The sequence below is a fragment of the Lygodium microphyllum genome, chromosome 28, assembly GCF_053477565.2.
Source record: "Lygodium microphyllum isolate KBCC chromosome 28, Lygodium_microphyllum_v1.1.10, whole genome shotgun sequence".
Classification (NCBI taxonomy): domain Eukaryota; kingdom Viridiplantae; phylum Streptophyta; class Polypodiopsida; order Schizaeales; family Lygodiaceae; genus Lygodium; species Lygodium microphyllum.
The window spans coordinates 20,428,021-20,447,531 of NC_141162.1; positions in this window are offsets into that span (position 1 = coordinate 20,428,021).

Sequence of the window (19,511 nt, forward strand, 5' to 3'; positions counted from 1 at the left end):
CTTCATATATGGAAGAATGCCCAAAGGCTTGATTCTGCTCTGATCCGCCAGTCTAATGAGCCATTGGGTTGGTTGCACACCTTGTAGGCCTAGATCCTTCATTGTCATATCCGTCATAATGTTCACTGATGAGCCACCATCAATCAGTGCATTTGCAATAAAGCAGCCTTCTATCCACACACCAGTCTCTGGGGTACCCGGATCTAGGAAGGCGTTAGCCACATCCACTTCTTTTATAGGCTTTGGAGCTTTGTTGGACTTTGTTGCTGTTGAGGGAGCAATCCTTAATTCACGTCTTCTTGTCAGTATACTTTTGAACCTTTTTCGGCAACTAGGAGACAGCATCAACAATTGTCGAAATGTGAGGTTTGGTTTAAAGGTATCTAGATCTCTGACCAGATCGTATTCCTTAATAGGATCCACTGGCTTCTCTAACCGATTAGGGAATGGGGCAAAACCCATTTTCATTTTCCCTTTTCCTTCCAACAGGGGCATCATGGGGCCTTCTTTTGCCACTTGTGGCACTTCCCCCTCATCTATCTCTTGGACCTCTGGTCCTGTCTCTGAAACTATTTCTGTGACTCTCTGTGGCACTGTAGTGCTCTGTACGGCACTGTGAGACTCTGTTTTGTTCTGTTCTTTTGGTGGAAGATTGAACTTTACTGTTCTGGCAGGAGGATTATTTTATTTCTAGATAGGTGGTTCCTTCTTCTTTGTACGTGTCACAGCGGCAACTTCCAACTCGACCAAATTGAAAGCAGGTTTTTGTACCTTCTGTTGGCTATTAGTGACATTGGCCTTTACAGGGGCTGGACTGGGACAGTCCTTTCCAATGTGGCCTTCTCCTTTGCATCGACTGCATAAGGGCTTGTAATCCACTGACCTTCTGTGATTTGGACAATTTGGTGAAATGTGTCTCTTTTCTCCACATCTGTAACACTCCACTTCTGATCTCTGACCACCGCTAGACTGTCTTCCTCTATAACTTTGGGATGGAAATATTCTGGGTCTGAAATTAGGACCCAACTCCCTAGGCTTTGGTCCAATATCCTGTGTTGTCATTTTACATTCCAGCAAGTTGAATCTTGCGTCTTCTTCCTTCCTTCTCCTATCATGCATCTCCTTCAGAGAGAAAATATCCTCTGTGTGGTTCTTCTGCAAACAGTAGGAACAGAAGGCTCCAGGAATGGTTGGTTTTCGTATACATTCAGTGGCTAAATGGCCTACTTGATGACACTTACCACACCAAGTATTTGACCGCATCACATCTCTTCCTACTCCTGTAACATTGGATATGCTAGCGGTATTCACTTTCAGCGTCTGGTATTCACTTTCAGCGTCTGTAGCTGCTCTGTAATCACATCCATCAACTCCTTTTTTATATTTGCAACTGAGTTGGATAAGTAGTCCTTCAAGCTTTCTCCTCCTGAGGCACTGGTAGTAGGATTTTGAGGAGTCTCTATAATCACTGCATAAATAGGTTGGGCTGGTGCAGAGGGGTCTCTGTTCTGATTCTGATTCAGAGCTCCTGTTTGAACTGTTAGGGCTGTTGGCTCCAGTTGGTAGGGTTCCATTGTTGCTGCTGATTTGGCATTGGGAAAATTGTTTGGGACCATTGTTGTTGTGGTTGAACCATCATTTGAGGCATTGATTGTGGCCACTGTGGATTTGGTGCATTGTACTGTGATACTGGGGGCATCTGTTGGTAGGGGTAGGGGACAGTCCCTGGGATTGCATTTGATGGGTACATCATTCCTGGCATCATAGGAGGTAGGACTCCTCTTCCTGGATTCATCACCAATCTAGCTTCCACTTCATCGTACAGTCTTGCACCTTCTGTGCAGCTTGCAATGTGGCTGGTCTTTGCAGCTCCACAAACTTACGGACTTCTGGTTGTAATCCTCTGAGAAACACTCCCTTCTAAATGCCATCATCTAGATTATGGTTAGTCCATCTCTTTAGGATGGATTCCATTCATGAGACATAAACTTCTACTCTTTCTCCAAAGGACTGACTTAAATTCATAAATTCCTCTCACATCCGCTCTTCAAAACCTTCATGCCTGAATTTAGTGAGGAAGGCCAACTGTCAAGTTGTCCCATGTGCCAAAAGTTCCTGCTGCTTGTCTCTCATACCACTAGAATGCCGCGCCCTTGAAAGTGGCGGGGAATATTGCTAACCAATGCTGCTCAGGGGTTCTGGCATTGTTAGCCACAAATGCTACCATAAACTCTGCTACATGAAGATTGGGGTCTTCATTGTACTCTCCCTTAAAAATTGGCAACGGGACTATATTTGCTGGCCTATCATCAATATTTCCAGGACGGATCTGGCTTGGAAGTGGACCTCCAGTAGGAGGAGGAAGGGCTTGATATGCCATTGGGACTTCTGTAAAGAGTGCTTTTAGGGCGTCAAAGAAAGCTTCTGCTGCGAGCTCGTTCTTAGCTTTGATTTTTGCTTTCTCTCTTCTCACGTACCTCTGGACTCGTTCTAACGCTTGCCTCTTTATTGCGTCATTCATCAGGGGGTTGGCTCCACTATGTTGTTAGTGCTCCACAGAGGGATAACAGAAGGCTTCAATCTCTGGAGGACTCTCTTTCCAATATTTCTTCTACTTCTTCCTTATGTTGGTTTTTTTATGAAATATGTTGTTCTGAAGAGTTCTGTAATTCTCTCTGTATGGTTCTGTAAGGCCTGATTTTCTTCTGTTTTGTTCTGTTTTGGTTCTATTTTGGTAGTTGAGATGGTTGAATGAATGTTTTGAGAAATGATTGAGGATGTGTTAAAAGGTTTATGAGAGGTTGAATTGTTTTTTATGATTTTTATGGGTTTTGTTGATCTTCTGTAAAGTTCTGTAGCTTCTGTGCTTCTGTAGCTTTGTAGTCCTGTTGTTTTGTTGTTCTGCGGTTCTGTTATGTTGTTTCTGTTGAGTGTTATGATGGATGTATGGATGTTTTGGGCAGTGTTTTTGTCTTAGGAAAGGGATGAATGAAAGCTCTATTCAAGTCAATTGAATTGAAGAAGTAACTGCTGAAGATTTACAGAAGGTTATAGAAGACAGTGACAGAAGACAGATCTCACAGGACACTATGATGTCTCTGGTGCCCTTTCATACCAGACATACCTTTTGGGAGGTGCATCCACGACCTAATGAGGATTATTGTGAGTGATTATTGAGTGATTGTACTGAGGATATGATGTAGTATTGAGAGCATACTATTGTGAGAGAGATCATATGCAAGAGATAGTTGATTCTATGTGAAACATTGTATCTTTCTATGAGGGAGAAGACTATGAAGACAATGAAGATGAATACTATGTGATTTCTTTCCATCAAAAGTTGTGTTCTCTTTGTCTATTAATGAAGAATATGAAGAATATGAAGAACATGATCAAGTTTGTTAAAGATAAATCCGTGGGAGATATCTACTATGATGCTGCGTGAAGAATTGTTGTTTTCTTTGTTTTGATGATCAAAAGAATGAAATAAAAGCTTATTGATGTTACAAGATAGATTTTCTTGCAAGAGATTTCTCTTTTCCTTGGTGTTCCTCTTGGGGCTCCAATTACTAGACATGGGATTCATTGAGCCCAGTTCTTCACCGTATGCTTCCCCTGTGTTATTGGTCAAAAAGAAGGATGGATCTTTCAAGATGTGCATAGACTACAAGGATCTTAATAAGATCACCGTGAAGAACAGGTACCCTATTCCACGCATAGATGACTTGCTGGATAAGCTCAGGGGGGCTAAGTACTTTACGAAGATAGATTTGAGGTCAAGCTATCACCAGATCCGCATGAGGGCAGGGGATGAGGTCAAAACAACATTTTGGACTGATCGGGGGCTTTATCATTTCTTGGTCATGCCTTTTAGGTTAACTAATGCACCAACCACCTTTCAGAGCTTAATGAACAAAATACTTCAGCCCTTTCTTTTTAGATTTGTGTTGGTCTTCTTTGATGACATCCTCATCTATAGTAGATCACTGAAGGATCACCTTTGGCACATGAGGCAGGTGTTTGATGTATTGAGGCCGCATAGGCTCTTTGACAAGGAGAAAAAATGTTCTTTCATGCAGATGGAGGTGGAATACTTGGGGCACATCATTAGTGAAGATGGAATTAGGCCTGATCCTAAGAAAGTGCAGTGTATAAAAGACTGGGCCACACCTGCAAATACCACTTCACTTAGAAGATTTCTTAGTCTCTCATCATTCTATCGCAAATTCATTAGGCATTATGCCACTATTGTAGCTCCCTTGATAGATAGGCTTAAGAAAGAGGCCTTTTTCTGGGATGCCAGAGCTGATAAGAGCTTTAATCACATCAAAGAATTGCTTACCTCGATGCCCATCTTGGTTTGCCCAGATTTTTTGAAAGAATTCACCATTCAGTGTGATGCCAGTGGCAGAGGCATAGGGCTGTATTGCTACAAGAGCATGGGGTTATAGCATTTGAGAGCCGCAAACTTGTTGAAAATGAGATGACCATGAATGTGTATGACCAAGAAATGCTGGCCATCCTTCATGCCATTAAGAAATGGCACCACTACTTGTATGGCAGCAATTTTAGGGTCAAGAGCGACCCTATGGTCAAGAGCGACCATAGGGTCCTCAAATACTTCCTCTCTCAGTCTAATCTTACCCCCAAACAACGTAGATGGGTAGCTACATTGTAGAACTATGACTTTGGCATTACACATACACGAGGAAAAGACAATGTAGTTGCTGATTCATTATCAAGAGTGTGGGCTTGTAAAGTTTCAGCCATCATGGAACTTAATAGTGATTGGATAGAAGAGCTTCAGGAGGCCTATTTGTTAGATGTTGATTTCAGCCACATTTTCTAGAAATTATAGCAAGGGTATGTAGAAGAAAACTCTCCATATCAGCTTAAGAATGGTCTCTTATGGTTTCAGGGCAGGATTGACATCCCATACACTTTCCCATTCAAGCAAAAGATCGTGCAAGAGATGCATTCTTCACCTACAGCTGGTCACTTGGGCATATTTAAAACTTATGACAAAATTGCTAAAAGCTTTCATTAGAAGGGCCTATGGAAGGATGTAAAGGATTTTGTCTTGAGTTGCGTGTCATGTCAACAAAACAAAGACAAAACCTTAAAACTAGCTGGTTTACTACAGCCATTGCCTATGCCTGAAGGCAAATGGACACACATCACTATGGACTTCATAACCGGCCTACCGGTGACCAAGAAGGGGTGGAACAACATCTATGTAGTTGTGGACACACTCACCAAGGCAGCCCATTTCATTCCTACAAAGACTCAATATAATGTTTCTAAAGTACCTAGCCAATTCATGGAACATGTTTTCAAATTACATGGCTTACCATAGGTCATTGTGCATGACTGGGATGCTAAATTCATGAGCAATTTTTCGCAGGCTGTTTTTAGCTCTATGGGCACTTAGTTAGCCCCTTCCACTGCTTACCATCCACTGACTGATGGCCCAATAGAGAAGGTTAACAAGTGGCTGGAAACTTACTTGAGGCATTTCTGTTATGATATGCAGAATACTTGGGACTCATGGTTGCATCTAGCTGAGTTTGCCTATAACAACTCTATACACTCTAGCATTGGAGTTTCACCATTGGAGTCATTGTATGGCTATAAGGTGCCCCTCTCCACGGTTATCTTCAATGATAGAATAAACCCACAAAGCAAGGAGGAATTGGATAAAATGCAGGCCTTACTTCAGTAGTGTAAAGTCAACTTGAAGAAATCTCGGGATCAAATGAAGCTTTATACTGATGACAAAAGAAGGGATGTTGAATTCCAAGAAGGGGATTTGGTGCTTTTGAAGGTGCCCAAGTCCAGATATGCCACCCTTAAGGATGGGTCCAACAATAAGTTGGCTCACAGGTTCTATGGGCCATACGAGATTGTCAAAAGAGTGGGAGACTTGGCATATCAGTTAGCACTACCGCCATCCACGAAAATTCATAATGTCTTCCATGTGAGCCAATTGAAGCCCTTCATTGGATCATCAGCAGATTATATTGAGGAGTTACCACCGATAGATGAAGAAAGTATCATTCAATACATACCCAAGCAAATCATAGGACAAAGGGAAAAGAAGCTTTACTCTCGCTCCATCATGGAATACTTGATTAAGTGGCAAGGTTTACCACTTGGGGAAGCTTCTTGGAGGCTAGCTTCAGTTTTGGAAGAGTTCCCATACCTATTAGAAGCAGATTTGGCTGAAATCTAGCTAACTATGACCCTGTTTTCTCTTAGATTGGTTGCAAACAGCTCTTTGTTTCAAAGCATATTTTACCCTGCACTATGGACATCAACAGACACCATACATGGACTGAAAGTACTCCTCAAGAGCTCCGTTTTGATATATGGCCCACCCCGATCGGATTCTCCTACAGAAAGTTATGACAAATTTACTACAGCAGTGTCCTGTAGTAAACAGCTTGATGTCCGCTGTTTGCAACTCACATTTACTCAAGATACTTGGGTCAAATTTCATTTTTTATAATTCCCCAATAAGACCCATGTAAAGTGCATACCCCAATGATCCAACATAGACAATAATACCTCTTCATTCATTTGTATACCCTTGTAATAATGCAGCAGAGTAGTACTATGATCTGCTCCTACCCAGTTAGCATAAGTGCCCAAATTGTTTTTTAGGGCAAAAACCTTCGGGTGGGAATGGAATGTAAGAGAGGGGGATTTAATAAGGGGAAAATACTAGCTACACTGGCTAGTATATAAGGTGTTAGGGACTTGATTTTTGACCATCAGATTTTTAATACAAGTCTCCTTTCATCTTCATCTCCTTCTCCAAGCTTTCATGGCTTCTCTCTCTCTCTCTTTCTGTCTTTCTCTCTCTTTTTCTAGTCTTTCTCTCTCCTCATCACTCTCTTTCTCTCTCTTCTGTACCCTCTCTCTCTCCTCTCTTCTCTCTCCTGTCTCCTTCATTACGGGCTTATCATGGCATGCTTTCAGCACAATCCCCAACTCACCTCCTGGAACACATCTTTGCATCACTTCATCTTTGGCTTTCTTGTATAGTATACTGCATAGTAGAGTGTGGGGGGCTGATTCCAACAAAAGCTTCTTCTTCTCTCTGCTAGAGATACCAAGGGGTATTTTTGTATGGCCAATAAGTTGGAAATGTTTGCATACCATGGGGCCATAGTCTCTATTAGAAACAAAGCTACATCAGGAAGGTCTAGATAATCTTGCTTTCCTTTGTCACTTAGAGCTTAGATAGTAGATGGGCTAATCTAGCTTTGAGGAGCCTTTCTGATTGAGAATTGCACATTTCCCTTCTACTGATGCATCAAGGTGCACATGGAATTCCTTCATCCAATCAGGAGGTTTGCAAGATGGGTGCTTTGATTAGGCATTGCTTTAAATGGGCAGTGAATCACCTACAGTAGCCCACATGGAAAAGAAATCCTCTGAGCTGTTTAAGATTAGTTGATGTGATTAGGACTGTAACTTTTTCAATCTTGGCAAGGTTTGTTGCTATTCCTTGTGTAGAGACAATGTGGCTTAATAGAACACTTAAAGAGACTCCAAAGATGCATTTGTCGAGGTTGAGGGAGATCCCATACTACCAAAGCATTTCTCCAGGTGTCCCTAATGCTTGTAGAGCCAGACTAAAGATATAGCAATCATCTAGATATACCTCAATGAAATCTATAAGTGATTCTGGAATGCGACTATCATAACTCATTGAAAGATAGTAGGGGTGTTATAGAGCCCAAGTGGCATCACCTTGTAAGCTTAGGTCCCCCATGCTGTGATGGAGGTTATTTTGATTGGTCTTCTTATGCAATTTACACTTAATTATGTCCACTAAAACCATCCAACAAGGAATAGAGTTCATGACCTACTATTGTGTCTAATAGTTGGTCAATGAAGGGGATAGGAAAATGATCTTTCTTTGTTTTGAAATTTAGCTTTCAGAAGACCACACATATTTGCAACTTTCCATTATTTTAAGATATAACTACGATGGGCAAAACATGTTCATTGTTGGCCACTACATAGATAAATGAACTTCTAAGAGTTTCAACAACTCTATTTTAGCTAAGGCAAAATAGTTACGATCCATGCGCATTTGATATTTCTGTATTATCGGCTTAGCATTAGGCTCTAGGTTGATGTGATGTTGACATATAGTGGGATCAATCCCCTTTTAAGTCTTTGTAAGACTAAGCAAAAACGTTGAGGTTCTTCTTTAATAGGTTATAAAGGTCAACAACTCCTCTTCTCGAAGACTGCTATCCACTTTGAGATGACTTTGCGTGCCATCTACATTAATAAAAATTAAATGCTTTTCACCTTTCACTTCTCGAATGAAGGTCCTGCATATTGCTTTTGGGTAAAATTTTGACTCCTTCAAGGGAGTGGTGTCCTTGCCTATGATGCTGTGCTAGAACCAGCTTTGACCTTTAGTGGGGACTCATCTGGCTCTTTGGGACACTGAAATGGTATTAAGATCATTTCAGAATTTGTTTGAGAGTTAATTACTTCTTGACTTGAGAACTCATCTTATGAGGATGCATCCAGGAATGTCACATAACATGGATCATATAAGTTCTGTTCAAGTTGCGAGACTGGTGCTTGTTGGTAGAATGCATCACAATCATCCTTTCTTAAGAATTGTATATTAGCGTGACAAAAGCCACTACTAAAGGAAAGCTTGTTTTGCTTAATCTACTTCTCATAAATCTTTTTCATATGATGAGATTCATTTACTAGTCCGAAGGGTACCATAGTATTGCTATCCAACAACATGGGATCTTTAGCTTCTGTGGCCCCTAGGATTTTCTCATTAGTATCCTCTTTTAGTTGGATAGCTTTTTCCACTTTGATCTCATAATCTACATCTTCATTTTCATCATTGTCCTCTTCAAACTTTGTCTCTACTTCTGTAGGGAATATGTAAGAGAAGATCCGATTCTTTGCTTTATCTTCTAGTTCTATCTCTAGCTCTCATACGGCCATGTAACAAGGAGAGTAGTACATCCATGCATATATTTTGCTATCTGATGTAATTTCAAAAGTCATTCCTAGTTTAGGCAGGAGGTATTCACCCATCTATAATGAGATTGCATTTTTTGATAGACAGATCTTAGTGCTCATTATCAGGGATTGTGCCTCTACCTCCTTTGGGAAAATATGCTTAATAGTGTCTTTTCAGTTGATATTCCATTTGCAGCTTCATTGGAGGAGTTAGAAGAGACTTTTATGGAGGTGGATCCATGGCCTTTTTGCGAACCATAGAGATTCAACACCACTTTGTTAGGTCCCCCGCCTACTAGGGCTAGGTGTTGGAAGAGAGGGAGAGAGACTGAGTGGAGCAGAAGATGAGACTTAGCTCATTGTTGTCCTTCTTCCATTATTCTTCCATCATACTAACTGAAAGAGACTTACACACATAGGTATAACTAACCAAGACTAATTGTGCTTAAGTCATTGACCATACCGACTTATTGAATGTCACACATGTGTACAGTTGTATCTAGCTAATGTTGGTCACACATATAAAGATAGAACTAAAGAGTAACGAGACGTTGATATTCTAACACTCCCCCTCAAGCTCAAACCATCTGATAAAATCCAAGTAGCTGTGTGAAGTATATGAAATTTTCTTTACCAAGAGACTTGGTAAATATGTCTGCTACTTGGTCTTTAGTCTTCACATGAATCAAGTCAATCTTCCCTGTAAGAACTGATCCGAGAAAATCACCAAAAAAATATTTTTCTAGGGCTGGCCAACACATAGAGAAAGAGACCAAAGAGGGAGGTCTATGGCATGCTAAAGACAAAGATACACACTAAAGATGGGATCACTCTAGTAAACATCCCTAACCCTGTTGTCTAGTTGCATACAAAGATGGTGCATACCCTCATGGCTTAGATCCCAATGCCAATGCTTGAGAGTATCGCGACAGGGGCCCTAGATGAAATAAATCTAAATGTCTACATCTGCAAGATGATTGAATCGTCAACCAAGGCACTGTCATCGAGTCAAAGACCTGTAGGAGGTGAGTCACCGGCCACCACAACTGAGTCCGAACCGAAAAACACCTGCATCAAAAGCAATCCTTATAAGGTTTGGAGGGGTGCTGATTGCCATCACCTAAAAAGCCATGGAAGAAACAAACTGCTAGAAGATATGTATGATAGCCACTTCACCACGTGTAGCCACCCCTTCCTATTAATGACACCTCTGAATGTGCACATTAGCATAAAGGGTCACCTGCAGAGTAGACCCTTCCTTACCAAGTCCCTTAGGTCCCCTCGTAGTCTAGCCCCCTGAAGAGCATAGGGATGATGTCTAGGGTACTCCCTCCCCATGTATTAAGTGTCAAAAAAAAGGGGGAAAAAGAAAAGAAAAAAGAAAAGAGAAAAGGAAAAGAAAAAAGAAAAAAGAAAGACAAAGATGAAGCACAAGAAGAGGATGAAATGGATTCTCATGTACCATCAGAGTACCACAGACACTACACCTAGGGACAATTATATCCTTATCCCCTTCCCCCCACTTCACATACTTAGGGTACATCAAGGGCATGACACACCTAGGGAGCTCTCGCTCACATGTCTAACTAAGTCACACCCACAACACCTCTCCTTATACACAAATTGGGTCCTCAAGTGCAGGACAATACCATGGGCGACCCAACTCCCACTTCCATTGGCATAGACACCATGCATTGCATAGTGAGGTAGATACACCCCCAGGCTAGGTACATTCAGCAACCCACCATCAACCATCAATGTTGGAGGCCTCCATTACCCACTCAATCTATCCTCGGCCTCTGCAACCTCTCATCCATATTTGATATGCTTCTTCTCCATAGCCAACCTCCACAATGCCCCATCATTGACCCACATGGCAACCCTTCCACCACCCAAGCCCTCACCAACAAGTGCCATGGGACTAGCACCCAGCTAGGAGGGGGTAATGTTACAACACCTTTGGAAGTTCAAGATGAAAAAGCCTCGAAAAATTGGAAATGCAAGACAGCCCCAAAGTAAGAAAAATGGAAGAGAAAGGCAAGCTCAGAAAAAATGTAGGAAAAGCCTCAAATATAAATGGAAGCACACAATAATAATTGCACCAAATATTCTAGCAAGGAAAGTGTTGGGTGCATCGTAATTCATTTTATAAAAGAGCACCACCAGCTCCCTCCTGTGCAATTTGTAAATGTAGGCGAGCATGGGTGAAAGAACCATGTAAACAGGAAGGAATAAGGAAAGAGGACCTAGGCTAAAATGGCCAGTCATCTAAAAAGGGATAGGTGCCCAAGGAGGAGTAGAGCATGTATAAAAAAGCAAAAAGTGAATGAAGAAACTCATTCTTGTATGTGGCCAAAACTAGCTCTCTTCTTCTTCTTCTTCTTGCTCTTGCTTGTGCTTGTCCTTGAGAGAGGAAGCATGAGGGAGTGAGTGTGTGAGGGTGAAAGACCATGGTGGAGAAGCTCTCCATCTTCTCCTCTCTTCTTCTTCTTCTCTTCTCTAAGCTTCTATTGTCTTGTGTGCGACAATGGAGAGTGGAGCTTGGAGCTTGAGGATCGATCTTGCTTGAGCTTGCACCTTGGTGTTGGGGTAAAAGGCCCTTGGGCCTGCCCGTGTACAGTGACCGTCCATATTATTTATTCATATATATATATATATATATATATATATGAAAGTGCAATAAAGATGTCATAACATTGTTGACAACACCTACATTGTGTGTGCTCTTCTCTCCACGTCTCCTGCATCCCTTTCACTTGGATCATGGAGCTATCGGAGAGCTTGAGGAAGGAGGCAACTCAATCATGCATGAAGATAAGCTCACTATACTTGTAGGTGTGAAAGCGCACATGGCTATTTGAGAGGATAGCCCATTGCACTTGGCTTGAAATGCTTGAAGCTATAAGTGGTTCGTGGGACTTGGTGGTTGAGCGAGAAGATCCCACACACACACAAAGATGAGGAAAAAAAGAGAAGTGCCAATTGTATTTCAAAATGATGGGAGGTACAACACTAAGTGTGAAAATTTTCATTTACAACCTATTGCAAATACTTGATCTAGGGAGCCACATGACATCAATAAAATCTAGAATAATATTTTTTAAAGTAGATTGATTCTCTTCTTTCAAAGGCTCCTTGTGAATTGTTGACAATGAGGGTTCATTTGTACCCTTGTTAACATCATCTATGCTATCATGTAATGCCAATTGATTTGCAAGTCCATCTAAACCATTTAAAAGTTGACTAGAGAAAACAAAACAAGCAACTTAATTTTTTTTGTTTGCTAGCTAAACCTCATGAATGCCTTAGAAAAATATGGCATAATCAAGGGTAGCCCACTCACTGGCAGTATTTCTTTTTCACTTAATTAATGGCTCAAGGATATCATTTAAGAAGATAGGAGAACCCAAAGTTTCCCTGACATCTTATATTATTATGAGCTCTATGATATTCACGCCTTGCTATGTTGTAGCATCCAACTTTGACTCTTCATCATCATGCTTTGTATGGGTTGAGGTTTTTCTAAGCCACTCTCCTTGGCAATAGACTTTCATGGTGTGGCATCTAACCCCAATTGCTTGAAGTTTTTGGTTTTGCATTCTTGTAAACATACATCTAAAATTTCTACTTTAAACACACCTAGTAATTGTCATAAATAACTTGAAATCTCAACACTTAAGTAAATACATGACCTAACATGCAATCTATATACTCTTATGAGCAAACTAGGACTATGTTGATTTTGATATAATCTAGGATAAGGGGGTCAATTTAGTGATAGCTATTGGGCCCCCTATCACTTTGCTATATTGGAACAAAATTCAATGGTGGAGTTACAACATTGTAATCACTGAGATTGGGTAATGCCTCAAAAAAGGTTTGGCTAGTGATGTTAGCATAGTGTGATGCACCATGGTCATGAAGTATTCCTTCAGTGAAGTTTTTTCTCATGCTTTTGTGACAAAGACAATGCGAGATCTATGATAGAGGGATACCATTAAAAAATGTTAGAATTAAACAATTAGAGAAGTGATTTTCATCTTGGAGGGAGGTGTACTTGTCATAAAAATGGAACTTGAACATCATAAAATAGAGGGATTCACTATTGTAGCACTAGGGGGTGCACGGGGCATCATTTAATCGGCCCCCTTACTTTATTCACACATTGATTCTACACATTTTCACCATCCACCCAATGAGCAAAACATAGAGGATGGTATTTATATTCCACACATTTTTTCTTACCATCCACCCAATGAGAAAAAGATTGATGATGGTATTTATATCGACATCCTAATGCATACACACAATGAATATCGCAACTAGTAAGTATCTCACCACATGCCACAAAAACTCTTGATATTGTATCATGCTATCTCTAGCAAAGACACATCTAGTGCTAATAGTAGTATAGGAAGTTGGCCTCTTTGTATATTTTACAATAAAGTGTGGTAAAATGTTGATTATCAAATATGATCTCTCTCTTACCTTTCCAATGTTAAGACTTCCTTCAGCAATTCAAATGTCAAGTAAGATCTACTACTATCCATATACAAGATATTGAGTGAACCTTGGATTTAGCACAATGCGTGTAATAAGCTTTATTGGCCTAAGAAATAGACCTAGGTATCCATGTCAAGTGATTTAAACTCCATATCTTATAAATCTGCATATGTTAGATATTGTGGTAGATAATTGTTTAGCATATATGACTTGCAATAAGGTTTAATGATCTAAGAAGTAGACCTAAGTATCTATCAGCTGAATTGCATGTATTATTAATCATTTTAGATAATTGTTTAGCACCTATGACTTGTACTAAGCTTTCATGGTCTAAGAAATAGACATGAGTACCTACGTTAGGTACTTTAAATTCCAAATACTAATCTACCTATGTTAGGTACTATGCTAAGGTACTTGTTTAGCACCTATGAACCTCAACAAGGTTTAATGGCCTAAGAAATGAATTTGAACATGTTACTCAAGTGCTTTAAATTGCAACTAACATTATTCTACCTACGCTAGATACCTTATAAATACTTAACATGGATACTTTTAGAGTTTATAGCTTCTTACTAGATATGATAAGCAATCTATAATTACCTAACCAAAGTCTTTCATGAAATTTGTAGTGTACCTAGAGTAGGTACTTTATAACATCATGTTAAACCTAAGCTATATGCCTACTTAAATACTAGCAACTATAGGTGTTTCTATTGCACCTATGATAGGTGGTTGACTCGTACTTGCACCAAACATTTTTAGAACTAGCTCCAAAGAGAGTTTTAAAATATCTACACCAATTGCTTACCAAGCCCATGAACATAAGCACATATATGTAATAGATCCAATTATCTCACCATCCTTTTTATGTAGCTCTTCAAGTCTACTTGTGATAAATGATGATCCTTATATTTTTAGCAAGGTCGTGCCTCTTTTGTAGCTCTACTCATTTTATTATCAATATAAATTTTTAGTTATTCGATGCTTATTCTATTTCTCTCTATCATCTACTCTACATGAGCTATTACATGATCTACAACTATCTTTGTACATATGGTGTCATTTAATTCTTACTTGACATGAGCCACAACTATCTTTGTACATATGGTGTTTGCGGTGGGCACAAGTCATTTGGTTCTTACTTGACATGCTTGTGTGAAGGGGCCTTGCCCACATGTTGTAAAGCATTGGCTACACTTTCATTAGATTTGAATTCATGTATTCAACTTCTTATCATTTCCCCTTAGTATCCTCTTATAATGTTCCACAACTTACTTTGCAAAAAAATGTCCCCATAACCTACAAATGGGTCTTTCTTGGGATCTTGGCATTACTTGTGTGCAAAGAGCACAACGAACATATAAGTAATCTCACTATTAATAATAAGCCTAATTGACATTCTAGAATAACAATTTTCATCCTTCAATGTACGTTGGATATGACATGTGCATGAAAATATTTGAACCTCTCACTCATATGGGCTAAGTATTATGAGTTACTTAGAATCAATTAGGTCTTCAAGACTAAGGTTTTGGTGCAACTTTCCTTCTAAGCTTAGCCCATGCTCCTTGTGGAATTCAACCCAGTGAAGCACAAGCACTCAGCTTTAGGTAATGAAACTTATCTACCCTAAAGACATTAATTGCCTTAAATAGGAAATCAAGATATATGTGTACCATGAGAGAAAATTTACTAAACACTATCTTTTTGAAGGATTCTGTAGAGCTCTCTTTGATCTAATCATCCAAAATGGTATTGTTACATGCAAAAGTGGACATGTTTGAGATTCTTTCTATATTTATCCATATGTTTGAGATTTTTAAGTGTAAAATTCCCTAGGTTTTTTTAAAAATAAAGAAGACAGCTCTGACCATTGAAATTGTTCAAAGAGAAGGGAAGAGACACATACAAGAATGGGAGCCTTGAAGCAGTGTGCTCTCTCTTCTTCCATTATTCATTCATTGTGTAACATACAAGAGATACTAAGTCTAAGTCACACATATAGTGAATGAAAATAGGTCACTTAACTAATCAAACACCTCTAACCTGAATTAAGTTCTCACTGATTCATTATTACGACACACAAGACGTGACAGCTAGCTATAGCTGTACAACTAAGTTGGTGTAGATACTGAGCTTAAATCTCAACACTCCCCCTCAAGCTCAAGTTAACTATTGTACTCCAAGTAGCTCTTTGAAGTGAAAAAAATTATCTCTACCAAGTGATTTGGTAAAGATGTCAGCAACCTGGTCTTCAGTCTTCACATGAAGTAGATCTATCTTTCTTGCAAGTACCATTTCCCTGATAAAGTGATAATGAACTTCTATGTGCTTTGATCTAGCATGGTAAACTAGGTTGCTAGCCAACAACACACTACTCATGTTGCCATGATGCAACGTGACCTTCTTGTCCATATGTATACCCAAGTCATGCAATAGTTTCAAGAGCCAAATTGTTTCACATGTAGCTAAGGCTACACCTCTATCCTGTGTCTCTGTGTTAGAGAGAAAAATTGTAGGCTTCTTTTTACTACTCTAGTTGACCATACCACTTCCAAGTTTGAAATCATAACCACTAGTTGATTGTATGTCATATGCATAGCCAGTACAACCAACATTTGTTCTTATCAACTCAAGTGGCTTTCCAAACTCATAAAACAACCCATAATTAGTAATACCCTTCACATATCGCATAATCCTCCGCTACATCCAAGTGATATTTGCATGTCTTTTGCATAAAATAACTAATTAGCCCCACTGAATAACTCAGGTCATGTAACGTGTCCACCTATTGTCTTCAGGACACGTCTTAGCAATCTATCGGAAAGGATGTCTAGAAAGCTCCGCCCGGCACTCCCATGGAATGTTACGGGGTTTGCGATCTAGGACTTTCCACGTCTGCCACGTAGTGGAAGTATTCTGGCCATTCCCACTTAGGACCCGACCTGAATTAGGTTTTTCCCTATTGGTCATTTCCTAACAGCAACTAGCGTCGAACCCGAGCGAACTACTTTAGGCAGAAACGCCAGGTCCAAAGCGTATTCACGCTGCACTTGGTTCAAGGAGAATGGAAAAGAGAGGGATGCGAAGCTCAACCTCTCTGCCATAAAGCATAGTCCCATTCCATTCCCCTAAAACTGTGTAAATTGGGATCATTTATAACTTAGACTCTAGGTCAGTGCCCTTGTTTTGTTCGTATCCTTTGAAACGATCTTCTCGCTGTCCATCATGATTGAGAAAAGTTCCCAGCCAACCGGGACCACCCATCCGTAGGACAAACCTATGGCCACATCCTCCGCACTTTCCTCAGGTTGTTTTAGTTATTTAATTACCTAACACATTTAGTTGGACATGTATCAATCAGCTTCCTTAATTAGCCCGTTAGGCACTGGTTCCTTCATGTAATCATAGCACTTGACATAGAAAAACAATGTCAAACAAGTTCCTTTTCAACAGGTTATCATATTTATCTTTGAAATACATAAAGTCCAGCCCGTAGGCTTATCCATAATCCGCCTGAAGGCTATCCAACAATCCACAGGGATTACTAATCCAAGATTCCGCCCGTAGACTAGTATGCGGGCCTCGAGATCCAATCCCGAGTCACGTTGGCCTCTTGTGCAGGGCTCGAAAGGTGAGGGATTTACAGCCAGAGCCCCCTCTGGCACCCAAGCGTCCTCCTGCTCCAAGTAGCACTCAAGGGAGAGACCTCTCGCGACGGGTTCGGTCCACCTTCCCGGCGCGGTTAACAACCCCCTTGGTTAGGGTCAAGCAGGCAGTCGAGGGTAACTGAAGCTGCCTCTCCCTTCACGCCTTCAACCTGAAGCATTAGATATCCATTTATCCTTTAATTCTTTGAGTAAACAAAGCAAAACAGTGCTCTTAAAATTGTTACAAGCACAATCATTACCGTTGGTCATTATTTTTGGCCAACTGCTAAGGAGCGAATCCTTCTTTCCGAATGCATCCAGCACTCGATCCGGGATCAATTGCGACTTGGCAAGATCCCCAAGGGTTTATTTGTTAACCCTATATCCTAGGTTAGGGCCGTACTCTATTAACTCGACTTAGTCAATACCTTAAGTTCATATATTATCCCAAATTATTGATTGGTCTTTTGCTTCCAAGCAAATATCTAATCCCCGTATCTTGGACACTTTACCCAAGAAAGGTCCTATATCAAGACAATTATTCATCCTCTTGCAAGATAAACTTGCGTAAAAATCTGCCAATGTCATTCCGAGGAATTGGCCATTCCCTTGTGATCAAATCACAAGATCATGCGACTCTGCAACTTGTTGCACAAGTGTCGCATCAACTATGGGACTATTCTACCCATCAACGGTGTCTTCTAATGATGCCAGGAGGCATATTTCACGGTGGATTCCGTAAACTTTGATGACCGGGGCTCATACACAAAGTGGATTCTTTGTGCGAGAAGTTGATGGGGACGCATGTCCTTTTTACCACTAGTGCGCAGATCGGACACTGTATGCTCGCGTAGTGAATGCCGGAAGGTCCCCAAGAACAATGAACTCTACTTTTTGCACAAGTTACAAGGTTAAAAAAACATGAACGACAAGAGCAAGAGACCAATTGGGTGCAATCCCCCCCCATGCCTTGTGTGAGCGCTCCACAAAGCATGTATTTTATGTATATTTCATCTTCATGCTCAATAATAGCCCAATTTACAAAAATATATCAAGCTTTTAGCTTTTGAGTTTGTTTTTACAAAAATAGGAATAAAGCTAATGGACGGTGCCCATAGAGTCTGGCACGCCCAATACAATGTCCAAATAGAAATAACATAACCGTGCGCATGGGCGCATACAAAATAATAATAAATAATCAATGCCTCAATAGACATGACAAAATATAGGCGTGGCGCCTATCAAAATATAATCCATAGATCGAATACTCGCTATCCACCAATGCTTTCCTCCGCCACTGCTGCTATCTCTACACATCAACTGAAGCATTCACAATCATTAGTAAATTAATATAATTAAACCGACAAAAGTGAATACCTAGCAGTCTTCAACTACATAAATAAATCAACTGGTTAGAAATAAATCCTAACCTTAATTTATTACGTGTGCGCACTCTAAACTCATAAACGTTTATTAATTTAATATGCATTTTGCGGAATCACCCGCTATGGAATCACCCATGTACACACTAAATTAATAAAACGCCTGAAAAGGACAGGCATCCCCATCAACTTCTCGCACAAAGAATCCACTTTGTGTATGAGCCCCGGTCATCAAAGTTTACGGAATCCATCGTAAAACCTCATGGAATCCACTGTGGCACAGAATCCACCGTGACACGGAATCCACTGTGAAATATGCCTCCTGGCATCATCTAATCACAGTATCATGATTAGATATAACAATCCGTTCCTGATTACATTAGGCCGACATTGTCAGTCCTAGGGTTCCAAGTTTCATCTTTTTAGCGAGAGATTCTTAGGAAAAACCTTAGTTCACTTCTCGCAAGTATGTTCCAATGTCCCTACATTCCGTGAATGTGGGCAAGTCTTTAGGATATAGGAGTTTCAGCTTTGGTAATACGAGCGACTAGGTAATGTCCTCAACATGCTAACCCTAGTTAGCTCTTTGGGCTATGTTGCATTGAATTAACCCTTCCTAAACGAGTACCTCGCGGTTTTAGGTGTTTAGGTTTAAACCAATTTAACTTGTCTATTCTTGAAGATAATTATGCTACCATTTTCATAACCACATGATTCATTACCTACGTATAAGTTGATTTACAAACCCTAACTTTTCGGGTTAAGGTCAAAGCATAGGTTAAGTTATAGCATAATTCCAATTGATCATCCTATAACATGCAAACAAGATTCATGCTACTAGGCTTTAGGATTTTATGTTTGAACATGCAGCCTTTTTCTACTTTCATTTCCGAATTAATTTGTCATATGATGAACTTTCATAACCTTTCGTTGAATTGAGTTTTAGGCCACTTGCCTAGAGTTA